General features: G+C 42.7%; 1 long non-coding RNA gene across 1 annotated transcript in view; it reads left to right on the forward strand.

Moving 5' to 3' along the window:
* LOC115014147 (uncharacterized) overlaps positions 1-25944 on the forward strand; it is a 79084-nt gene extending 53140 nt beyond the window's left edge. The window contains exons 2-3 of the long non-coding RNA XR_003832866.1: positions 19313-19441; positions 23926-25944. This is a non-coding gene — a long non-coding RNA (uncharacterized LOC115014147). The remainder of the gene's footprint in view (positions 1-19312; positions 19442-23925) is intronic.
* The last annotated feature ends 1045 nt before the right edge of the window (positions 25945-26989 follow it).

Below are 26989 nucleotides of genomic sequence, written 5' to 3' on the forward strand. Positions count from 1 at the left end.
GCTGTACTACAGCTGTTATGGGTTTCATGATGAGATGTTTGTGTGGTCTGAAGGAAAGAAGAAGAAGAAGGATTAATTTCTGACACTGCATCATGGTACAAGATTAAGTTAAGTGCTGATACTATCTCAAAGTATGCCCTGCACACACAAACAAACTGCATGTGTAGCACTGGCTTATGTAAAGTGATCCTCAAAGACGAGTGCCTTTGATTCCAGCCTTTGAACTGAAGCAAGAACGTTGTTTAATATTAAATCTTGCTGTTATGTGATTACATCCATTTCAATCAGCAGGTGGCGGGAGAGTATTTGTGTTGGCTGAATGTAACTCCTGCACTGAGAGTGAATGTGATGACTCTTAGCCATGCTAGACGGGAATGTCGCTCGTTCCTCCACGTTTTATTCCAGAATGATACATTTGACAACTATTGGATGGATTGTCAGGAAACTATACACATGCATTCTTATACTGACTGTGTGATCCCATGACTTTACCCTTAGCGCCACCATGAGGTCGATATTTGAACGGACTGCCATGACATTTGGTGCATTTGGACGTGTTATGTCCCCCTCAGAGTACACGCTAAACTAACGTCAACATGGCAAGCATTGCAGCTTATAGCCATCAGCATGTTAGCATTGTCATTGTCAGCATGTTAGCATGCAACGTTAGCGTTTAGCTCAAAGCACTGCTGTATCTAAGCACAGAGACACTGATGTGGTCATAGACTCTCAGTCGTGTTACTGTGTGCTCAGACAGAAAGCCTTGTGTCAATGTGAACACTGCACCATTTCTAAAATCATATAATCACGTCTATCCGTTGACTTTGTATGAAATCGTGTCGACTTTTAAGTTCGCTTCGCGGTTTTTTTCAACATGCAGTTCGACTTTGAAGCAAGTTCCAACCCTGACTATAACAAAGAGAGATGATGTTGAAGCAGCACAAAGCCTTGGCTAGTCGAGGTAAATCACAACATTGTCAAATTTAATAAAAGAACATTTTGCTGAGTCATTGCTGAGATAAAGTTGTATAATAAGCCACAGAACAGAGAAAAGCATATTAAAGTTGGTTTTGAATCACCAGTGCAATAAAAGCTCAGTGAAACTTTCTCTTTCATTTATCTTTAAAGCAATAAAATAGACGTGTCTCCACAAACAGAAACCCAATAGAGGCATTCTTTATCCTCTCTCCTTTGAACTCCGGTATTCAATGTCAAACAGTTTCAACAAAACATCTGTGTTGGAAGGTGCACAGGGGGATAGTTTATTTCAGATCCCATGTACTGCATAATGAAAGTAACCTTTCCATCACTGGCTGGCACACAGCTTGGGAGAAGTGTGGAGGAAAGGGCTGCGGTCAAGGATAAGGCCGGTCATAAAGGCCACTGTGTTGGTGCTGAGAGACACATCAAACCCTGGTCCCATCAGCAGGCTGACTATCAAACAATGTGTTTTTGTTTTCTTTGTCAAAATGTCCTGCAATTTCCTTAAACTTTTAAATTGTGCTCACCGTGTCCCAAACACACACTAGGCTTGGCGCTTTTAATCTTTTGATCATTAGACCAAATAAATTCATGTTCACACTGATAAACCGCAGGGTGAAAAATAATAGGAAACCACCTGCAGGCACGCTGAGTGTATTTGTGTGTGTCTCTATATCTGTGTTATTGCGTGTTTATGTGTTTGTTCTTTGTCTTCCTCTGTTTGCTGGTTCCAGTAAAATATATCTCACAGAGCTTAGAGGCACATTTCTTAACGCTCCCTAAATTACCCCCGTGTTTGCATGAAGCACAACAAAGACACTCAGCAATGAAAAATGATTAAGGGCCGTCAGCAGAATACAATTCAGTGCTAACGCTGTGTAACGGCTCATAAACAAAAGTGATCACCCACACCAGCAAAACTGTGGTTTGAGGCTGATGAGAGCAGATTTACGCTTCTTCAGGCTTTGTACACAAGCAGGTTCGGAGGCTCAATGAAAGGAAATCCATCAAAGACCAGACAGAAAGAAAACAATACAACACAATATAGTGGTATGCCATTAGAGAATATGACAGGGCAGTAGACACTTAAATGATCCTTGTGCCGTATAACACCTACAGCTGCAGTCAGATTCTCAGCAGTTATCATAGCGCAGGATGTAATCAGTGTATTGTTAGCGCCGTGGCTTTAGTGATAGCAATGTCCGTTGTTTTGATGAATCCTACTGACTGTGGGGATCCATTGACATTTAGCACCACCCGCTAAACAGATGGAAAACACGTTTGTGTCTTCTACAGCCTGTTAGAAGCGTTCAGTTCAAAGCAGTGCAGCTTCACAGAGCTGCTGGCGTGGCTGTAGCCTCCAGTCTTGGTAGGTCACACATTTCAGCATTACTCTAGTTACAAAGTGTAGTTTCTCCTTTTTAATGTGGTCATCATATCATCAGTTCTGTGCGAGGGGGGGTGGGGAGGATGTGAATGTGCAAAAAAAATATATCTATATTTTTTATATAAAAAAGATTAATTAGAATTCATTTTTTGCTTTATCTACAAAGACTTGTGCGACCCCCCCTGCAGTACCCCCTGTTGAAGACCTATGCAGTAGAGTATCAAATGCTCAACTACCATGTTGTTCATGAATGAATAGTACTATAACCATGGTATGAAAATAATATTTAAAAAACAATGGAAAATGTATTAAGTGTAATCAATTCTAATTTATTAGACATATTTATTGATGTATTTTATGTTGATTCGCTGATGTGTACAATGCACTTTACTCTCCAGCCGTGGCGTTCTCTCTTCTCTTAGCATAGCATAGTTAGCTGGTTTGTCTTGTCCGTTAGCAGAAGTTGCTGTGGCTGCATGAGAGAAGTTGGACACTTTGTCTTTGGTGCAGAGGAAAAGGTGATTCTGGTGCACGGAGGAGAGGCTCATCCATCCAGGTGGCTGCTGACAGGCTCTGATAAGCATCTCACCCTGGGCAAAAATAACACAGCGTCCCATTGAGACCTGATAATTACACGGGCCCACTGCTACACCAGGCCTGATGTATGGCCCCAGATAGTCATCTCACACCCGCTAAGCTGCCGCACACACACACACACACACGCACAAACACACACACACACACACACACACACACACACACACACACACACACACACACACACGCACGAACACACAAACACACAAACACTTGCACTTAACACGTGGGTTGAATGAGCGCACACACATGCCGAGTGAGATTGCAGATCACTTCTATTATAGATCTGGAAAATGCATCTAAAGCCAACTTTTGCTGAAACAGAACCGAGAGCTTTGAGCTTTCATTTTACCAAGAGCATTAGTACAAGTGTTGTGGCCGCAGGTGTACTCAAATCTTTCAACACGGACTTTCACAAGATAAGAAATATGGCTGACACCTGGCGTGACGGGGAGATGTTGACACACTATCTTTTCTTGTCACCAAACATGTCGCTCGCTGACGCTATACACTCAACAACCTGCTCAGAGCCTTGTCCCAACAAAAACAGGCAGCAGGAAAATACCTCTGATAGATATAAAGGTGCATTCTGAAAGCAGTTCTCCTGAATGGGAAGCCATACTGTAAAATAATATCAAAATGGTATCTTTATTAAAAACGATGAATATGAATTGTTCTGAAACAATGACATTAAGGGAGAAAAGAAAGACTTGATAGTTCTCATCACTACACGTGACACATTTCAAATACTTGTAGTGATTTGAACTTTTGTAAATGGACTCTGAGCTGTGTGCCGCCGCCAACCACCAGAATGGTCCCGATGGACGTACGGACAGAGAAGCTTAAAGCTAACCAGCCTGAGGTTAGCATCACAATCTTTGTTTTGCATACTGTTGTTGTGTTCAGGGAATACTCTTCACCACAAAACACTCCAAACTGATTAATTTCCAAGAAGCAATTAACTGTGGGAGCAAGTCGGTCGCCTCTGGAAAGCTGATGTCCACTGGCCCGGTGAGCCAAGTGATTGGCAGCCTTTACAGGATTACATTAACACCAGTGTGAGTGTACTAAGAGTGTGAAGTACAAGGCCGCGCTATTGTGCAAACTTGCAGGTCATCCTTTCTTTTCTAAAGTTGCCATCCATCATATGATGAGCTGACGTCATATGGACTAATATGGACCATTGTGTGACCAGCAACATCGGATATGGCCACCTAGGGGCAAGTTCACAGAGAAGGGGAGAGTTCATGGCATGTCTGGCATTGTGTGGTCGTCCCCTGGGCACAAGAACCTGTGATTTATGGTAGGCTACAGTACTGCTATCATGTAACTGGTCACTTCCTGATACCACACTCAGGACAGAATAGACTGCATAGTGATACACTTCCATGTGTGAAGAGGAGAGGTCCAATCAATACAGCCCAGCAGCACTAACACCTTTGAAGAATTCACCTGATATGATGTTAAATAGTTCACAGTGAAGGGAATCATCTCACTGTCAGTGAGTCAGTACTATCAACAGCAGCATGTTCCTATTATTATTCTGTATATGTTCTTATGTTACTTGATTCCTTTCAGAAATTAAACTAGTTAGCAGGAGCAGCGATTGCCACCATGCCCTGGAAGGACAGAGCATTAAGACTAGAGTGCTGCAGGGATAACTTTATAACTTTATGTAGGCCAAGCCAGAAGTTAGCTTCGCACAGGTTACCTCCATTGGATTGGAAGATCTGTGGCTAACAAATGTTTATGATACTTAAACATTTTGTTCAGCAGGATAAGCAATTGAACACCGCTTTTATGATCTTTGATCGGCAGAAGTAAAAAGCTAACGTTAGGCTGTAAATGAACTACACCGCATGACTTCATGACACCACCGCCGAGCGGACAGACGGCCTAGTGTTCTGCATGACGATGTTTACTCGTCTCGTTTAGCCCCTTGTGAGCAATCACGTAAAAAAGCGCGGTGTACTGACGTATTTTATGTCGTAGAACAAAACGCTAAAATCTCTCAAACTTTTGTGAACCACACAACTTATTCCAGGAATCCAACCAAAAACCTATTTTTAGCACAACATTGACTTCGAGAGGATGGAACCAATCATTGCATTACACTGATTGTATAGCATTAAACTGAAAACTTGGGCTAAAGTCAAACAGAACAAAAACTCTAACAGCCTCTCTGCAAGCTGAGTTATGGGCAGGCAGTGTGTAGGACAGCCTTGTGTAGCCCGGGGTCCGAGGGAACATGTGCAGCAGAAGAGGCATCCAGCCTCCCAGCTACAGAAACAGGCTCCATTAATCTCAGCCACCCTGACAGTACCATTGTAACCTCATAAATAGTCCGGGCCCATATCTGATACTGCACAGTGAAGGGTGTGGAGATGGAACAGAGATGTACAATACTGCGGTTGTAAGTAGGTGATATCAATCTATATAAACTATGTAAGCACACAGCTCGAGCGAGTCACATCCCCCAGCTCTCTTGCACAACAAACCTCTTGCCACTTGCCACCCAGTGCAGATCACAAAAGCAGAGAGGATGACATTACTGCAGTTGAACCTGAACCTACAGGTTTGGTTTCCAAGCACATGTTCTTCAGTACAAAACACATTCCTTAGAGACTGGAAACAATAGTTATAACTGTCACTAGCACCTTTAGAAAGAAACACCTTAACCCTGGATGCAGAATCAGTTGAGGTGATTAATATCAATATTCAACCCCAGATTTTGATAATGAGTCATGTTTATGCTTTCTGAAGCCAGGCAAACTGACCTTCAATTACAAGATGCCAATCATCTTGATTAAACGTAAACGTTAAAGCAGCACGCAGCTGGATGAGCATCTGTAAAACCAGCAGGTGTAAAGAGAAGCAGACGGTGAAGAGCGCCTGTCAATATGTTCACAATGTAGGCAATTGGTATCCCAAATGTTCACAGTGGGATTTAAATATGTCTTCTCAGCTATATCTTAAGTTTTCCCGTTCTTTCTTTCTTTCTTTCCTCTTCAATGTTTGCCTCATGCTTGAATGTTTCCAAAATGTAGTTGAATCAATCTTCATTTTGTCCTGCAGACAGCCACTGTTGCTAGTGTTGCTTTATCTCCCGCTGTTATCATCTTGCAGTTTAACTGACTGAAACAGCCTTTTGTCCAATAAAAGTCTCCCTCCCGCTGCGTCCTCCCCTTCCTCTCAGCATCCCGTTCCTGGCCGATACACCTCGGCACATGGCTGCCAGCAGGGGAGGACATCCACACCACTGACCCGTGAATCTGTCAAACTACCCCCCCTCGCCCCCCGCCATAGACCCTGCAGTCCCTGCCCCTACAGGGGTGGGATGTAGCAATGTAGCATTTAGCTATCAGGATGTATGTAGGTCAGTCCTGGTGTAAGCACACAGCAAGAGGTGAAACATTCCTGTTTACACTGCCTCTAACCTTTAATCTGTCTGAACCTGACCTGCTCTAATGTGATGAGCTCCAATCAAACACTCTTATTCTATTATTCTACAGGTGGTTAATAAAACCGGCCTTAAAAGAATACTTCAAACACAAAAGGATCATTTGTGGTGATCAATTACACACCCTGTGTTACTTTGAATTCTTAAAGAAAACTTTATTTTTCTCTCACGCCTCCGCAAGAAAGTTCTTGATGAATCAAAGTGGATCTGCGTTTAACAACTGCAAAACTAGATCAAAACATTCAGTTCACAAACTCTCACACAACTCGTGCAGAATAATCCAAGCGTCATTGTTCCGGTCGTATGCTTCACTAAACCTATTTAAAACACTTCCGCTTGAGCAGTTTCACACTTCTGCAGGTGTCTGTGAGTTTAACACCCACCTAACACAATTCTGATATCAGCTGTTTCGTTGGTTCTCATAAGAACAACTGGAGCAAAACCTCCATTCCTGTTTAATGAGGTCTTCACTAAACGTCTTGAACGCAGACGAAGTTCAGTTGGTGTTTTTAATGGCAGAAGCCAGATCCCAAAGCAGAGATGGGTCAGCTCTGATGGAGGATCGAGCTACTCGAAGAGGCGGGACAGAAAAGGCCTGACTGGGCCGTGACTGGTTCCTGGCCCGCAGCGGCCCCCATCGCTCACCCCACCCTCCCTCTGCTCCCAGGAGCAGTATGTCACAGGCTGTTGATGAACTTGTTTTCCAGACAGCCGTGCTACCTTGGCCTGTGGTTTTAGAGTGAAGGAATGCATCCACTGGGACCTGAAACTGAACCACCTGCTGCACTCGCCCACAACGCTCCTTGACTCCCAGCCTTCTCCGTTTACCAAACACCAGTTTCTAGGAACACTCAGCCGCCGCTATTTGCCATTTGACATGGTGGGAGTGTGTTTGACGGGGGCTGCTGTATTTGTGTTTGTGTTTTGTATGTGTGTGAATGTGCGACTGTCCATCTGTCCATCCGGAGCAGGGGTTATATGTGTATACATGTGTGTGTGAGCGTGTTGTGAGGGGTGAAGAGACAAGCAGCTGAGGCCTAATGAGCTATAATGAGGTCTAATAGTGGAAAAGCCATCTAGAAGCCATGACCTTGGCATTATGACTGATGCCCACAATCATAACACATCTAAAAACAGCCTGGGAAACAAGCTGAAACACGCTGTCGCCTCTCATGGTGGTAAGTCATCGTTAATATTTCAGGGGAGGCGTTGAATCACCTCAGAGTTAGAAGTTATTTCCGATTTTCCGGTAAATCTGCAAATTGGACTCGTTTTGATGAGAACACCCTTTCCATTGGATCATTTATGAGAATAACAGATAGTTCAGCTTGTTGATTGTCTTAATAATGACACAGGAGAAGGTGTCTTGCTTATAGCATACATCATGACATTTGGTGACATTTGACTTCTCTCCAGAGCTCTGACTGCGTGGACAGTATTTAGTGTGAAATGAGCCCTCAGTGTAGCTGCTGTCACTGGTGGCTCCATATTCTGCCTGTCAGGACACATTAATAGACTTTGTTTGTAGAGGACATGCTTCTGCAGTGCAGTACAACTAAGGGCATTTGCAGGCCGTTGTCATCATCTCAAAACGGCTGTTTGTTGTTTAATTTAGAAGATTTGTTGCAAATAAACTAGTGTATGTTAAATGTTTTGTTAAGATTAGGAAAGAAAAAGGAAAGATCACTGGAACAGTTATTAAAAATGTGAATGTTAATCGCATGCTTGATGAGGGTGGACTTCAGTTTCCTGCATGAAAGTCAGACACCAATCAACCCCAACAACCCCACTACATAAAGGGAGTGTTGGCGTTGGACACGACTTGTTGAAATATTAATTAATTAATGTGAATATTAATACTGGGCTGAGTAGGGCTGACACTTCTGCAAAAAGCTTGTAAGTGGACCTTAACTGTAGTAACAATGACATAAAGATGTGCAAGACACTGGCCTATCATGTCCGGGTACATGTGTCCCTCTAAACATATTATTAGTCCAATACAATATCATTGATAAGGGTTTGTAAAAGTATTAACTATATATATATATATATATATATATATATATATATATACTGTATATATATATATATATATATATATATATATATATATACTGTATATGCGATTCATTGCACTATAATAGTATCTGTTAGATAATTCTAAATACCAGTCGTTATTATCGGTTAGTCCTGCATTTTGTGAGATTGTTTGGCAATCTTTCCTGCTCTTGTTTCTGTCTGTCTAAAGACAACTCACCATCTTACAGGCTTGTCTCAGTGCAGCGGCAGGCCAGAGATGTGGCAAGAGGTGAGATAAAAGGCTGCCCATATGGACTGCAGCTGATGTTCCCGAGTACACCACACACACACATGCACACACACACACACACACACACACAGTCGTCTTCACTTTTCAGTGCACAAACTGCTGAAGCTGACAAGGCGATGCCTTTTATGGGGCAGCTAACACAAACAATTCACAGGCCATAAGACCTTGTCTCAACGGTTTTTGTTTGACCATAAATTACATACTAAAGCACCCACGGGACCTTTAACTAGAAATGTAGAAGAGACAGAGCTGTTTGAGAGTTTTGAAAGTTTGTCTGTGTGCAGAGAATCGATGGTACATTTTACTTTCGTACACATAACAAATACAAAGGACTAAAAAAAAGTATTGTATTCTTCATCGATGACTAGCATCCCATAACTCACCAACCTTTAGTATATCTGTGTGTATTTGTGTCTGATGTGTATAATTAGGCAGACGTGGCGTGCTGTGGCCGGCTGGCTAGTGAAGGGAAGCCATGTCAGTGTGGACTGAACGCTGCTGGAAGAAAAACAGAGGAGTTGCTGGTTTAGCTGCACGCTGGGACGTATTAAGACTGGGAAGGTGTGCAGCAGACGCTTAACAACTCACATCAAACTCTCTCTGACACACTTGCACAAACACGGGGTGTGTATATGAGACTATACCTCCCTGCTGTTTCATAGCTCTGTCGGGGCCATTCAGCCTTCAGACATTCACTTTATTTCAATCAGGGCTGGACAGGTATGCTGAGCTCCCCCTGCTTCAGGCCAGATAGTCTCTTCCACTAAATTATATTTGATTGACAGGTGGTTGTGTTCGGTCCTCACCTGACTGTTCAAATGGAGGAAGCTAGTTGGTGCATCATCCTAAGCATCAAAGGTCTCTTTGCAACAGATCAGTCAGTCAGACTAACAGGAGGAATGTAGCTTCAGGATAGAGATATCTTCACTTCCTCCACCTGTAAAAATGCCTCCAGTGGCGTTGAGAGCCCAGAGGTAAGAGACGTGTTTGTGTCTTGTCGGTCGCAAAGTCAAGTTATCACCCGGTCTGCTTGGGTCAACTATCAAGATACTCGTAAAGGGAAAACTTGCCACCTTTTATGTGGATGTCCAATCAGTTTTGATGGTCAAGGTAGTTGATTGAAGTAACTAATTCTTCATTGTGTGCATGATATTGATCTGAATGCTGGAAAGCTTTTGATGCCCAGGGTCACCAGGTATCCTCCTCCACCACAGCCTCGGCCTCTCTACGCTGCCTCAACACATTGTGAAATGTTTCCTCGTCTATACCAGCGGCATCCAGGTCACAACCAGATGCAGGATGAACAACAGAGCAACAGATTGTGCAGAGGCAAACTCAGCGTTCTCTGTCAATATATCCACACTGAGGAATGCGTCGCTTCAATCTTCTACATTTACCATTAACACTGCAACGTGATCTCATCCCTACTAGTAATATTTATATTTAAGCCAAGCTCATTGCTATTTACTTAGCCCACAGACATGAGAGTGGTATTAGTGTTTTCATCTAATTGCAGCATGAAAGAGAAAGTATTGTGGTCATGTCTAAAGGAACCAGTGCTGACTGTTGATTGGAGGCGAGATCTCTGGTGTCTTATACACAGCCTGGCTTTGTGGGGTTGTGCAGCACTGTAACAACATCATGCTACTTCCACTCTTGCCTCTGAAAGAGGCTATTTGCATGACCACAACGGGTTACTTGTCAGGAAAACATAATGATAGGTTGTAACAACAAGCAGCCAGTGTTGTGTGTTTTCTGGGGAGGACAGATTCCAAATCTAGTGAGTACACGACACGTCCCTTTAAACCACCGAAACCCTCAGAATGAAGCCTCGACTACTGGTCACAAGTTTTTGTTTTTTTACCAACCCAAATGATAGACTAGTCACTCTCACGCTCCGTATAAAATGACATATTGTCCTCTGCTTTCTCAGAATACTGCCTTAAGGGGAAATCTCAAAGGGCCCTTAAACGTTTCTGCCTGGTTGTGTAAGACTGTGTTGGCCCATAACAAAAGATGCTTTGGGGGAAATGTTTTAGAACAGGGGGGAAAAAATCTTTATAGAGCTAACCCATGGTGCACTGAGATGAAGGCTGTTGATAATAATAATCCTAACTTTAACTATTCATCCTCTGGCACTATCTATGGACACCCCCCAACTGGGGTCCTACCTCAGTCTTGTTGTGGAGCCACGGGCTGCTGTCATATAGTCCAAAAATGTTTGTCTTATGTCTTTTCCTGAACACTTTCCCTCGACCTCGGAGCGGTGCTAAGCGAATCCGACTGCACTGAGGCTACGCAGTTATGCAGCGTATCCTCATACAAAGATTGGTATGGTATCTTACTAAAAGTTATTCCTCGTTTTTCTCCTTTGAATGTCCAGCAACACATGTCGATATTCACAGGTAAGGTACAAGAAAGTTTCCAATTACAAATAGTAAAGAAGTTAGGTGAAAAGGTTCTAAAGTCTGGTTTCACACGGGGCACAAACAGCGGTGTCCTGGGTCAAAGTCCAGTGAAAGCTCGGTCCAGGTCCTTCCTCTTAGTTAGGAACCTTCCAGAGAAAAAAAGACTATTCGATCGCAGACATAATTTGGGGGTGACAGGGTCCTCAATGATAGGGTCCACGTGATTGTCCCCCACAGGTCTGCTGATTAACAGCTATGGGTAGAGAAAGCACAGGGGCGGAGCCTCATGGGGCCATCTTGTGGTCCTGTGGCCCTTGCAGGGTCCTCGCAGTACCTGTGGGGCTGGTTACATATAGCACTCGGCTGCTTGTCTGCTAAGGGACAGACAGTGACGGAGTTTCTTCTTCCTGTGGATGCAGTGTGTTTGATCTCCAGGCTTTGATCTTAAAGAGATTCTTCAGTGTCGTCCTTCAGACGTCCCAAAGAAAAACCAGAGATCCTTAGAAGTTACTGTGAACCCTAAAATAACCTTGGAGCTGGGTGTATCCCCTTACAGTGAGGTAGCACGATGACGGAAACCAGTGACTGGCACTTCATAGCAATGTCTACTTTTTCTTTCAGGCTGTCACACACTCCTGAGACTAAGTCTGGCTGAGTTTTGCAAAATGGTCCATCAAAAGATGTTTTTGCACTTCATCTGCTTTTCTGTGATGTTTCTCAGGGTGAAGTACACTACGTCTGAATTAAGCAGATGAATCCCAGAAGGTTCTGCTCTATGAAATCATTTACAAAAGGTTTCTTTCTTCATAACAACGTGTTATGGAGAGGGGAAATGTATCTGACAATATGATGCTGCTGAGTGTTTATAAAACATCTGAGTATTTAACAAAAGAGTAATTTAACGAGTCTTTTAAATCACAAAAATGCTGATATGGCACTTGGCCTATTATGGAAAATGTGTTATATTACTGACACCCTTAAAAGATCCCCTCCAGACATGTTTTAAAAATTCTCTGCTTTGAATAATAATTCACTAAATCTGGTTCAAACAGTTCACTACCTTAGGTAAAGTTTGGTTACCCCAAATATGAAAACAGACGTCTAGTATCAAACTGTACTCCTGCATGATTAGTGAAGTAAGTCAAACATATTTGAGAGTAGAAGGGGACTTCACCATTTACAGCTGTAATGAAGTGTGATTCATATTTGTCGAGATCTTCTTTAGTGTTTTTGAAGATCATTGTCAGTAAGAGCAGAATGGTGTCACAGCAGTCGTCTATGTCCTGCCATAGAGAATATTGTTATTCATGCGATCTGATGGAAACATAACATCTATCATTTTCTAAGGATATTTTCCAGGAATGGGAACACTGAGAGGTCATAAGAGCAAATAGAAAAAACATTCATGATCTGACAGTTGACCCCCTGTTGTACAAGCAATACACATTTAACCCAACCCAACTGCACAACACTGTGGAAACACAGCATGTGTCATGGTACACTTGTGCAGTGGAAAAAACCATATCTGAGGAATCCAGGATCAGGCCATGGGAGGCTGGCATCCGTCTGCTCCTCTGGCCATTCACAACAATACGCTCCAATAGGATGTCTGTAATAATATTAGGGGGATCGTTTTTAAAGGCCCCAGACAACCCCAAAATAATATGCTGTACAAAATAATACCTCTAAACCATATCCACACCAATCCCTGTGTCTCTGCACCAAGAAGTACAAACCACAACCTGTTGGACAAGTCTTCAGAAAAGAACATATTGCTCTTTGTGTTAGACGCCAGGGAGATCACTCTGAGAAAATATTCATTGGATTGGATTTTTGGTCAAATTGTCCAAATGATGAGTCATTCAGAATGAAATCATCGGAATTCACGAAGTTTCAAGACTTAACAACTCTGTTTTAAACAGTTTTCTCTAAATGGGTATATTGTATATACAGTATATATATATATAGTATAATATATTTTATCTTATTGCTCTATTATACATTGATCCTGAGACTATCTATAAGATACGAGGGAGTGGCAGGTCCAGAGAAAGACGACATCCCCGCTCCACCTCCCCAATTACCTGTCCATCCTCACCTCTGCCGCCCTGGTATCAAACCTCCACTGATACTCTGACCATGAATCAGACCTTCAGTGCATCTAAATGACTTCCTCAGGTCAAGGGTCCATGTCCCATCACTCACTAAACCCTGGCTGATTAGTTGGTTAGGGTTGGGATGGGTATTTGCTTAAATGAATGTGATATCCCTGTTTTTCAGTGTATTGACTACACATTCTGTTATCTGCATAGTATTCAGCATGATCTCTATATTCTCTGCAGCTGATCCCAGTTTAAGTGGTCACATTAGAGTATTATTGTAATCTTTATCTATGTTTGTACCATTTCCCGTTTGGCTTTGTTTAGTTTTTTAAGGCTTCAAAACCTTTTCTCACAATTTCAGTCCACTGTTTTATTTCAATGTGACTCAGCATCCGTTTTCTGTGTTGCATACTTCTTCTCAGCTACTCTGACCCCATGTTTCTCACACGAGTAGCGTTTCATATAAACTGCAGCCGGCTGGTTAGATTGTTTCTGTGTCCGTGCACAATCTGAAAGGCTCGCGATGACACATTTGTGTCAGGAAGTAGCTCTGGTCATTGAACACTATTCAGAAACACAAAAGCAACGCAGAAGGCAATATTTACATCAACAGCAACATTAAAGGCTGTGACAATGTGGCCCCCGTGTTGCAGCATGTGTCAACAAAGCGACACTACAACAAGTCTAAATCCCAAGTTGATTTGCCCCCATAGAACATGGTGCGGCCCAGTGGGAAGAAAGAACCAGTGATTGTGTTTTGTTTTTGCCTCCAGCTTCACAAACAGTGGCACTAACAAAGTATCCTTTCTGTGCCATTTCCTTCCACTCTGATTGGACTAATTGGGACCTGTTGACAGCGAATCCCATCCGCGCAGGAACAGGCCAATCACGTCTCAGCATCTGTCATCCCTGGCACACAGGGCTTCCACTCCTCTCATAAAGGCCTTTGTCTCTGTGACCTCACTGACCTTTAGCATTTTTTAATATGGAGAGCCTGATTAAGTCTCTCAAAACAGGACGTGAAACATTTCGGTGAACAGAATTTGATACAAAGTACCCTTCGTGATATAAACCGCCAAAAGTTAAAAAAGTTGAGAAAACTCGAAATTATACAACAGAAAATTTAAATTTTAAGCTTTAAATTCAAGTATCCAACTTATAATTCTTACTTCTGTTTGCTAACTCCCAGTTGAACTGACCTTTACCTTTCCATTTGTGTCTATGTACCTTTAAGTCATAATAACCGATATGTCTACATTGCACCTGTTTATGTTTTGTTTTTAATTTACAGTTACATCTGTTACTGGTTTCAAATGTGGTCCCTGGTTACTGCTTGTGCTTTATAGTTTACACCAAAACCAGGGACTAGTTGAAGTGGTACCTAACTGTATCATGGTGCATCCTGTGTATTCATAAAGCTCCAGGATAGAAGCAAAGTTAAAATATTTGCACGGACGCTTCTTCGCATCAATGATCTACAACCTGGGAGAATATGAATCTGAACATGACCTAAGTTATCAGCACTAACTCATTTCTGATGAAGGAAGAGACTTGCTTGTTTTGCTTTATTTTGGCAAAACTCTTATTTTGTTAAATGTGGAGGTAGATCGATCATGTCAGCGGAGTGTCCTTGGGCAGGATAGTCCCGATGGCCAACGGCTTGTGATTGTGTGAGAAGATGAATCTCTCCTGAGCAGCTGGCACCTTGTATGGTAGCCTCTGCCACCAGTGTTTGGATGTGTGTGTGGTGGTGATGGCCTAGTGGTCTAGTGGTATGCCTTCTAAACAAAACACAAGAAGGCCACCATTGTACCCCTGAGCAAGGTACTTCCAGGTTGCTCCAGGGAGACTGTCCCTGTACTTAGTTCAATGTAAGTCGCTCTGGATATGAGTGACTTAAATGACCTGTAATGTATGTGTGAACGGGTCGCAAAGACTAAAGAAGCTCTATATTAATACAGTCCATTTACTATTTGATTAATTATATATGTAAGTCCTAACAACTTGGTATCATTATTTATGCCAAAGACAAACGCTTGGCCGATGAAAGTAGAATGTTTTCCTACGGAGGTGGGGTTGGGTGAATCATAACACGAAGGAAACAGATACATCTTTGCAACACCTTTGCTAGAGCAGCCTGAGATAAACAACCAGAGGAAGAGTGGGACGGGAGCCACTGAGGAAGCCAATGAGCTCCATCCAGAGTCTCTGAGAGCAACTTATCTGTCAGCACCATTATGAGCCGCTCATATCTTGGCCTGCACCTGTCTTTGGCAGTCCAGGAGTTTGATGACCCCCCCCCTCTCCAGACTCCCCACTGCCCTCCGTCCTCAGGAGCTGAGGGGAGGCTCGGGGATCCCCATTCATGGAGGATGATCGACAAGGCAGCAGCCAGAAGAAAAGGCAGCTGTGATGAGAGAGAGAAAGAAAGGAGTGTGTACCCGTGTCCCCTTTGTGCTTTTAACTACCTCCCCTCTTGTCTTCCACAGCTATGTCCACACAATAGAGTCTTAACAGGAGCTGTCAGCAGACAACACTAGTGTGACCACCGTGGGCACCGGGGTTAGCCAGGATCACATTAGCTCTGTGTTTGTATGGCACTGAAAGCCAGCTAGCTACAGTTAAAGCAAGTTTGGTAGTGTTTGCTAAAGGAGGCCACGGCAGCTTTCAGCCTCGTGTTTACCCACGCTGAACTCCAAAGAGGCAGAGAGCCTTACATCATGGAAGAAACGGGGAGGCTTTAAAATGCTTGGGAAGAAGGTTAGGTGTGCAGCGGGGGCTTCCACTTTGCACCTGAGGTTTGATCAATATGGTCAAGTGATGACATGTCAATTTGCACTGGCAGAAGAGAGATGGCGAGGCCATGAACGATGGCGCTGAGGGACGGCGGCAGGTGAATTGTTCTGACAGCGGATACAGTGTATCAACGTGTTGCTTTTAAGTGTGTGTTTATCTCCCCGACGCCACTCAGTCAGTATTTTCTTACATTTGGAGCTCTATTTGACCAGTGCTTGTGAAACCGATACTCTTTGCCATCCCCATTGTGCTTTTGCTTTTGTGATGATGCCATGTTTATGAGTTATTGCACTGCACACACAGCCACGAGCCAGCTGCAGCCTTTATTTCATGCTGGATACATGTAATGCAGTCACAAAAGCACTTTAAACCACAGATACACAAGAGATGGGTCAGATAAGGTTGAATCGGTTCATGATTTTAATTGTTACTTAACAATGATTGGGCAGGTGCCTTAGCAGGAAAGGAACACACACACATACACAGGAAGAGACCAGAAATCATTTGTAGTCATTAAAACAAATATGAACATATGCCTCCTGTGCATGTAACTTATTCATGTTACTTATTTTACAGGGCTATAGATTATGTAACAGCTGGCACAGTTCCTATACACTGTGGTTAAAGTGTGCACAGTCAGTGTTTCATAGCTCCCTGACCATTAGATGGCAGTAATGCATAGCTGAGTCCCCGGATCTCTTGCAAGGAGAGCTGCTATCTTCTGCTTTCTTGGAAAGGCAAATGTTTGGCTGATCATGTGAGTGTTTGGGTTTGAAGCAGTGAGTCAGCACAGCTCAGTTTGGGTCCACTTGAGGTACAAAACATATTTAAAGCCGGCTGTTTTAAACCCCCCGTGTGCTCCGACACAGACAATGTGGACATGTGCATTTGAAAAAGGGTTATTGAGTTCACGTTTTCCTGGGAATTTGAATTCTTTCTCAGTTCAATTAGACAAAATCACATAAACATAAGACATCTGCCACATGTACAGACATGCAAACCACATACACAAACAATTACAGAACAGTCTCTTATTGGGAAGTTCAGAACAATAATGCATTAAAGGACCCTGCATCTATCCATAATGAGTGGATATGTCTTCTCCAGACCTTCACCTGTGTTTCTACACAAAGAATCAAACACTGTTCCTGCTCCGTCGCAGGGTTTACTGTGAGCGTAGGATCAGGTCTCAAATAAACAAACAAGCAAGTCATCCGAAACACGTTTGACGGAGAGAATAAGTCACCGTGTAGCTGACTGCTGTGTCCTTATTGTGGTCTGGCTTTTATCAACACACACAGCATCACAGGGCCTTTGGTCTGCGGTGCACGCAGAGCATCAAACCAGCCTTATCTGCAGGCGACGCTGCCCGGTGAGCTTCACTCTCGCACTGCTCACGATTCAGCCATGTGCCCTTATTTATTTAGGATTACGATTATTTGCATATTCAAATAAGAGTTGACAGTTTGACTCAATCAATTCTCAACACACGTAGCTCCACAGGCAATTCTCCAAAGAGTTTGAGCTCCGCTGTTTTATTCTGAAGAATTTTCAATTACAAATCAGGGCCGAATATTCATACAAAGTCTAGATTTGAAAATCTATTTATTACCACTGACATATATAATGTGATCAACTTTCAAACTTTATTCTGCCAATAAAAGGGGGGGGGGGTACAATGAATGTGTGTCTCTCTAAGGTCATGTGCTGCCGGGCTGTTTATGACTTTCCCACTTGTATATTCAGCACATGCTATTAGGGGGATGTGTTTATCCAAACGTTATTAAAGTGCAGCACCATGAGTGCATTTTCAGTCATCAAGGACCCAATGAACTCATAACCTTGGCGCTGTCGTTCCCATAATTTGTTTTCAAATTATGTTAATTTCCCGTCATACTCCATAATGCTTGCAGGGGGAGTCATGTCTGTTTAAAAGCACAATATGATGAGGTACCAGGGTCCACTTAGATAATATTGTAATTGGCCAAGTCAAAGCTCCTGCTTTTAGAAGAGCTCACCATTAAATGAGCCTTGATTAAAATCCACGAGGGCTGAAGGGCTGTAACTCTGTAACTTTACACGCTTCATACACACTTTAAACAAGAGTTCAGCATAAGTGTGGGTTCAGGGGGTACGGTGGGCCAACGTTTTATCAATGTCAGTGTTCCTGGAGTAAAGTGTTCCTACAGCCTGCCAGAGAAGCAGACAGAGTGACAGACAGACAGACGGATGGTCAGAGGGGGAGATGGGAGATGAGCGGTGACTGACATCCATCCAGCCCTGTGTGAGCCACACGTCACAGTCGTTCTCTCTCCCGTCTCTCTGCAGGCTGCGAGCTGCCAAAAACGGCAGTTTTCCTCCTCATGCACAGGGCTCTGAACCCAAACCCTTTGGCCAAGTGCAAGAGAGGTATTAGGGCCCATGTCAAAACAGCTTACAGCCAAGCAGTGTGTCTCTAAAGGCCCTTGCCTATTCATGGAGTCGTTCAAAGTGACAGCACCCTGAGCCTCCTGCTCACTGACAGCCCTGTGCATTGGAGTGAGGGGGTCGGGTGCTTGGCTTGTGTTAGGGAACATGGCGTCCCTCTTTGTTAATGTTGGCAGCTGAGACCAAGTTCTTGAAAACAAGGAGTTGTCCTCTAAGAGAAAAGCTGAGTACTGGCAGCATTAACATGCATGGAGCAGGCCAGGTACTGACCATGCTTCCATTGAGCTCTCATGTTGTTAAACTGTTTACAGCTGAGTCTGTGCTTGTCTCGGAGAGAGACAGTGGGTACATCGAACAGAGGAAGGAAATAATCATCGTGGGCTTTTGACACCGTGTCGTTTGTTGACATCAAACTTTACACATAAAGCTTTGACACAGAATAGAGAAACCTGACAGAGCAGGATGTTTCTGTGCACAGTCATCCGAATATAAACCCAACATGTGCCGAACCTGGTTATCCAAGTTATGATGAGCACAAAGGTCCAGCGCCAATAAAGAAATGTACAGACACTGCTCGGGTTATTTCTACAGGTGCTGCACCTGCACCTGCACCTCCTACCAGCAGGTTTACAGTAATCCTGGTGGCTGGACTGAAATAGAGATGATATAATCTTTATATCATGATATTTGAATGATTGTATTTTGCATGTTAAGGATTATCGAGGGTTTGCTATGAAATTGTAATGAAGCAGCACATTTCTTGAAACTTAATACTTTTCTTTTCTTGTCATGAATATTCTCATCAGTGTTTCTTCCATTCGTCAGTGTCCTGTGCTTTTGACCCTTGACCCGTTTGGCTGCTTGTAATCTTGCTGAACAAGGTGTTGATGCTTCTTCTACGAGTCACTCTGGTCATTCTGGATGAATGGAAGACGACACAAAGGCACCTGACAAGTAAGTTTCAGTGTGACATTACTGGTATGTACGGCAGAAAGGATCCAATATCACTCTCTGCTGAGCTCCAGACAGATTGCCCTTGCAAGCTAAGTAAACAGTAAATTAATCTGTCTTCTTACTGCGAGCTGACAAAGTCAGTCATGGATGAAATCGAGGCATTTGACAGGTCGCCTTTAAGATAAAGCACTGATAGCAAGAACTTGAGAAGGAAACTCTGAAATGTGACTTCTGTCAGGGTTCGATTCTGGGAGTTACTCATGATGTCGGAGGAAATAATAAAGTGGATGAATTATTACCTCCTTTGGATTCCATGAAACTAATATTTTACAATTAATGAATACACATCGTCAGACTATAAATCAGCTTTTAATAATAAGTACACTCAGCACAGCTCAATGGACCCGTGCCACCAGACGTGTCTGCACATAAAGCATGTTGGTCAGATCATATCTAAGGAAGCTTTTGACACTATCCCAGAGTATGAGCTGCTGCAGGTGTCAGGGGAGCTGCACCGGGCCGCCCAGGCGAGCAGCAGGCTCGTCTTATCAGGACAAGGCCCCGTGCTGTCAGCACAGCGAGTGTTAAACTGCTGCATAACTGTGATACGGTCCAGACACCAAGAAGGAAGGAACTGAGTGTAAAAACCTCATTTGTGTCGTAACACGGTCTCCTGTATGCCACGCTGCACACTGAGATGCACAACATTCAAATGAGACAAACAACATACACAGACAAGGGTTTTTGGGACAGTACAAAGATGATATTATATATATTAAAGGGAAATAGATAGAATATAAGTGGTATGTAAATAAACTGTACAATGCAACATTTGAATATCAAACAATACAAACGCACACCTGCACATGTGGACTGCACATACATGAACAAATACTCACAAGCACACACACACACACACACGTGTAGCTTTGCACGTAAGCAACACAGAAACAGACAGAGCAGGTGGATTTCAAACCTCATTCTTATAATTATTTAGCATTGTTGAGCAACATACCTTTAAGCAGAACACATTTGGTTGTTTCTCAGTGTTGCTCAACAACACACTGTCATTTAGAGGCTTAGCGGAAGGAGAAAGCACATGTTACAAGCTAAATTCCACTGAGTGAACATACCAAGCAGGACTCACTGTACGCTGCAGTACAACATGTGTGCTTCCCATCTGGTATGCATGCTCACTGTAATCAGCATGAGAGCGCACACTGTGTTTCCAAGGCTCAACCTCTTATTTGGACGACTATCTGAAGAAGAGGTTTTCAGCTGTACATTTAAAGGATCGCCTGCTCGCTCCCTGCCCCAAGTGTTGCTACCTGTTTAAACCAGATGGCCTTAAGGCCGGCAGTGATGGAGGGGGAACACTGTACTGTATCTGAAACTGGAGCGAAGACTTGGAATACATGACGGAACAAGCTTCTATGATGAGAAATCAAATCTTTTAATATCACATGAAGTGGAAGTGAATGGAACCGGGTTGGAAGACGATGCTCCCAGTGACACACACACACACACGCACACACGCACACACACACACACACACACACACACACACACACACAAAATGTTTAAATAATACTGTTTTCACAATTTCTTATAAAAAGGAATTATTTTTCAGCACCCAAGCAAATACACACACATCTACTATAACTCATAGCTTTTCATACACACACACACACACACACACACACACACACACACACACACACACACACACACACACACACATAAACACATAAATAGTATAATATGTTAATATGTTGCTGAGGACCCCATGGTGTGCTGTGCCCCGCGTGAAGTTATTTGTACATTGGATTCATGCGCTGTAGACGCGCAGCCCTCGGGCCTTCAGCTTCCTGAAGTGTCAAAACCTGGTGCATAAACATTTGATGGGGCTTTGACTTTATTGAGGTCATGCAATTTCAAATGTTCATGGAAGCTCATGATGCGTTGCTCCCGTAAACACGTGCAGAGAATCAGCAGCACGAGCACATCCTGAACAGACAAGTGAGATATACATATGAAGAAAGACAATTCATTAAAAAAAGAATCCACAAAAATGTCACAGTATAGTATTCCATTATTAAAAATAAATGGTATTAGTATTATTAGTACAGTTCTGTTCACTGTTGACACTTAAAGTACATTTAGCTGATTGTACTTCTGTTGGGATTTTAATGCAGGATTTTACTTGTAATATAATTGTAATAGTGGAACTGGCTCCACTTGTATTTGAGTCCAGTAATCTGATTACTTCCTCCATCACTGATCCCCTCACACGTCTCGTCTTGAGTCTGGCGTTGTGTCTTAATCCTCTCAGCCTATAAAGCAGCTAACAGACATGCGATAAGACATCATAATGAGCTCATCTTTAGATTACGAGCTGTGACTTGGATTTACCCCAAAACTAACAAGAGACCCTTAAACCTTAAGGCCGTCAGACTGAGCTGAGGGCCCCTGTTGATAAGCCAGGCCGGGGCCCCTAGAGACAGTCTGCAGCGGAGTCATTGTTCACCGGCCCTGACAAATCAGGACAGGTGGAGACATATCTCTGTCTTTGTCCCCCCCACCGCCGCCGCCGCCGCCCCGCCCTGACACCGTCCTGAAACCAGATCGGGGAAGTCGAGTCATGCGCTGCCATTCTTCATAACTCAATACTACCGTTGCTTGAAGACCTGTTGCCAGGCAACCAAATGTTTTGCTGCTGGACTTTTATTTTGTACTTTTTCTGTCTGCTCCACACCCCCGCAGTCCGTACACACTCCCAGGAATCACATCCCTGAAACGCATTCAAGAGCGCCCATGGATCACCATTGTCTCTCTTTGTTTCCCTCCATCTGCAGACTATCATGGACTCTAATTCCCTTTCTCTGTCTTTCAATCTGCTTCTTTCTTCCTCTACCATGTCCTCAGTGTCCCTCCCTCTCTCTCGGTCTATACCTCAAGCCATTGATCACCAGGCGTGTCCGACCAGCCGCACTTGTTGACTGACTGGTCTGCTGCGCTGCGGCTAACCAATGGGAGTGATGGATCGAAGCCGCTCGGTAATAAACACGGAAACTGTGCGATAAAAGAGCAATTCCTCAATCTGCATCTCAGCAAGTCTGAGATGAGTTGAGAGGAGACGTGAAGAGATGTGAGGAGACGAGCTGAAATAAAGCCTCCCGGCCTAGAAAGGGTCCAAGCCTCCGAGAGCTTCAAACGCAGCGGGCCTGTGCTAATGATAAAGACACATATCTGGGGTAGACCGAGGCATTACTGATTCTATCCATCACGCCTCTGGAGAAGCCACGATTGAAGAGCGTGTTGATAGCTCGCCTTGCCTTCCGCGGCGAAATCAAAAGAGCCGAGAGAACTTGAAATTCAATTCCAAAGAGCAAACCGCAAGCTGTCCTCCACTCGTGACAACAGCTCCTGTTTACTCAGCGGCAAACACAGGTGGAGAGTTCCAGCCTTTTCTTTCCCCTTTCAATGGACTGGACACAAGATAAATGCTACACAAACACACACACACACACACACACACTCCACTATAGGTGGAAACACTCGCAGCTATGGAGACCTGTGGAGAGATCTCAGAGGAATGAAGACATGAAGGTTTGAGTATGAAGTATAAATGAATAATAATGAATGAATAAATGGAGAAGATGTGTCCGAATGTGTCGGCCAGTGTTTGATGTCATATGCACTTTGCTCTTATTGTAAAGCAAAACACATTTCTGTGTGTGCTCTTCAAATAAAGTAAGATCTGCTCATTTATGCGGGTGACCCTTTAAAACTACACGACATTTACAGAAGACTTGTATTTATAACTCATGAACTGATGACACGATTATTTGACTTGTTTCTGGAACACTTTAGATTTAGAAAATGTTGTACATGCAGGGAACAATGAGTACTGGAAGCCAAACTGTGTGTAATGTTAGTCCACTCTGGAGCTCCACTGTAGAGGGTCTGCTTTATTAATATTATTTAAGCCCACACACCCTGGAGTTACATTGAAACTGTACATGTTCAATACTTTGTCCAGATTGTAATTTACCTGTAAATCCTGATGCATGCTTTTAAAAAGACAAAATGGATTGAAATGAGTTTTATTTATGAGTAGCTCGCCAGACTTTTATTTATCTACAGTATCACCTCAGTTCTTCTCTTATGATGTCATGCATCGTTACAGTTCCCCAGTATTCAATCATCCTTTATAAAAGCATAAACATAACTATAATATAGCTAGAGCTGTAAAGGCACATCCTTCAGACCTAATGTTCCCCAGCAGCAACAGTTATAAACTATATTAATCATTTCTATTTCTCCCTTAAACACAAAGTTAACCCCTTGTAACCTACATTCTTGTATGCTTCTCTTGTACTATAGGTACCCAAAAAGTATATAACATATATAATGATACTTATGCATCATATATATTAAATAATTATACTGGACTGTGATCTAAATCCTTGTTTCCACTGCAGGCCTTAGTTGTGGCTGCTCAGCACTTCTGGAAGAAAAGGGGGTCTGTGCCTGGATCAGGGGGTATCAGGACGGAGCGATGGAGGGATGTTGTTGTGGAGGCAGGATGAGGTCAGAGGGAAACGGATCCATCCATTAGGGGTATAATGAGAGGGAGCAGCTGCCTGCCGCTGGGTCAGACAGCACACAGATGTGAGGGAGCCTCAGGGCCCGACAGAGCCGAGGGGGAACGCAGGAGTCCTTGCGCCATGACCTCATTCCCAGAGCCAGGGCTCCCACCCATGCCAGGACCGTCCACTGGCTGAAGACGGAGATCATCAATGCCCTCAGCTCACCTGAGAGAGCCCCATGAGTGCAGAACATTCTGAACTGCTCGCGTGTTGCTTGGCTAAACTCTGATCGACCTGGAGGGGCACAGCATGCCAAACACTGATCTCAGCGTCACCGCCACTGCCCAGCACTGCAGCTCGCAGTCAAATACTCTCACGGGTGGTTGAATTTTTGTAAGCTTCGCTAGCGTTAAATGGGGTGTAGAGTACATTCAATTCTCTGTGTATTTGTCTTTCACGTGAAGAGGTCAACAGAAGTGCCAGTTGGTGTCATGGTGTAATTTTCACTTCTGGACATTTTGTACAGAAAAATCGGCGGACAGAATCTGCAGCAAGAAGTCAACAACTACGAGAACAATGTGGCAGAAGTTTATTTTCAAACAATGAACACTACATGCACAATATTTTTGTACGCAAATAAGTTTGATTATTGCGCTGTGTTTAAGCGTGTTTGTGCTGAGTTTTGGTGGCGGATTGTAGTGTGGGAAGAGCAGTAGCAGCAGGATGAGTCCTCTTCGCTTTCGATGACTCGATGTCTACAACAAAAGAATCCTTCTTTTTAACCCCTTAAAGGACTAGTTCAACATTTTAGGAAATACGTAAATATTCTCTTTGTTTCCCAGAGTATGTTATTCAGGATTAAAGGTGCTAGGTGATTTTATTTCTGCTACCTTTGGACAGAGCCAGAGTAGCTGGCCTCCAGACTTTATGCTAAGCTAGGCTAACCATCTCCTGGCTGTAGCTTTGTATTTAACGCACCAATGTGAGAATGGTATCGATCTTCTCTGAATATTTCCCAAAGAAACTATTCCTTTAACAAGCAGCAGCTGGAACTGGACTGGAACAAAATTCTAGTGGAGATCCCGAAGTTTCTAAAGATACCAAATATGTTGGGCTAATTTTGGCGAACAATATCATCGAAGAAATATTTAAAACAAGCTGATACACAATATTTATTTGGAATGAGATTTTTTACAACCTTAAAGCCACCTAGAGGGAATTGGCATTATTATTGTTATTGTCATTACTTCCTATTGTATTGTAAACACACTACTAATAATGTATAAGGGAGCACACATGTAACACACAAGCCTGTGCACAAACACACTTACACGTCTGCGACACTGCAGCGTGTTTATGGTTAAGTAACTCACACAAACATCTGTTATACACACACAGACATAAAAGAATCATAGATGAGGACATACATGCATGCACACACACGTACACCTCTGCAAAACACACTGATTTATACCCTTCAGATCCCTCACTGCTGCTGGTGCTGTATGCTCAGGTGACGACACTTATTTTGCACACACACACACACACACTGAAGTAGGAACAGTGATTCTTGGAGGTGTTGACACACGCAGCCATTTCAGATGACTGTGCAGCTGACAGTCGGTGGTGAGTTGAGTGTTGTTCCCTCTGCTGTTACAGGCCCCTGCTGTCTCTCTCTCACACGATGACATCCAGCTTAGTCACTCAAGTGCTCCCGCTTTGTAACGCATGTTCTCTTGTAGCTGCAGCGCTCTCCAAACAAATGTGGAAGCTTTTCTTGGAGGAGTTGGTCACTGTTTCAGTACTTTATCTCACTGGCATGGAAAGCAGACAGAAATCCTTCTCTGTATTATGTCTTTGCATGTGTGCTGCATTCTGGTAAACACTGTTTTATTTTGCAAATATAAACACATCCAAAAATACATACCTGTCACTTTAAATATTTGTTTAAATGTCTTGGCATATCTTTAAATGTCTTTACATGTCTTTAAATGTCTTTACATGTCTTTACATGTCTTTAAATGTCTTTAAAGGTCTTTACATGTCTTTACATGTCTTTAAATGTATTTAAATGTCTTAAAATGTCTTTACATGTCTTTACATGTCTTTAAATGTCTTTACATGTCATTGCATGTCTTTGCATGTCTTAACATGTCTTTAAATGTCTTTACATGTCTTTAAATGTCTTTAAATGTCTTTAAATGTCTTTACAAGTCGTTAAATGTATTTATATGTATTTACATGTCTTAAAATGTCTTTACATGTCTTAAAATGTCTTAAAATGTCTTTAAATGTCTCAAAATGTCTTTAAATGTTTTTAAATGTCTTTAAAAATCTTTAAATGTCTTTACATGTCTTTAAAAATCTTTACATGTTTTTACATGTCTTTACATGTCTTTAAATTTCTTTACATGTCTTTAAATATCTTTAAATGTCTTTAAATGTCTTTACATGTCTTTACATGTCTTTAAATGTCTTTACATGTCTTTAAATGTTTTGAAAAATCATTAAATGTCTTTACATGTCTTTACATGTCTTTACATGTCCTTACATGTCTTTACATATCTTTAAATGTCTTTACATGTCCTTACATGTCTTTACATGTCTTTAAATGTCTTTACATGTCTTTAAATGTCTTTACATGTCCTTACATGTCTTTACATGTCTTTACATGTCTTTACATGTCCTTACATGTCTTTAAATGTCTTTACATGTCCTTACATGTCTTTACATGTCTTTACATGTCTTTACATGTCCTTACATGTCTTTACATGTCTTTACATGTCCTTACATGTCTTTACATGTCTTTACATGTCTTTACATGTCCTTACATGTCTTTAAATGTCTTTACATGTCTTTACATGTCTTTACATGTCTTTACATGTCCTTACATGTCTTTACATGTCTTTACATGTCCTTACATGTCTTTACATGTCTTTACATGTCTTTACATGTC

The sequence above is a fragment of the Cottoperca gobio genome, chromosome 9, assembly GCF_900634415.1.
Source record: "Cottoperca gobio chromosome 9, fCotGob3.1, whole genome shotgun sequence".
Lineage (NCBI taxonomy): Eukaryota > Metazoa > Chordata > Actinopteri > Perciformes > Bovichtidae > Cottoperca > Cottoperca gobio.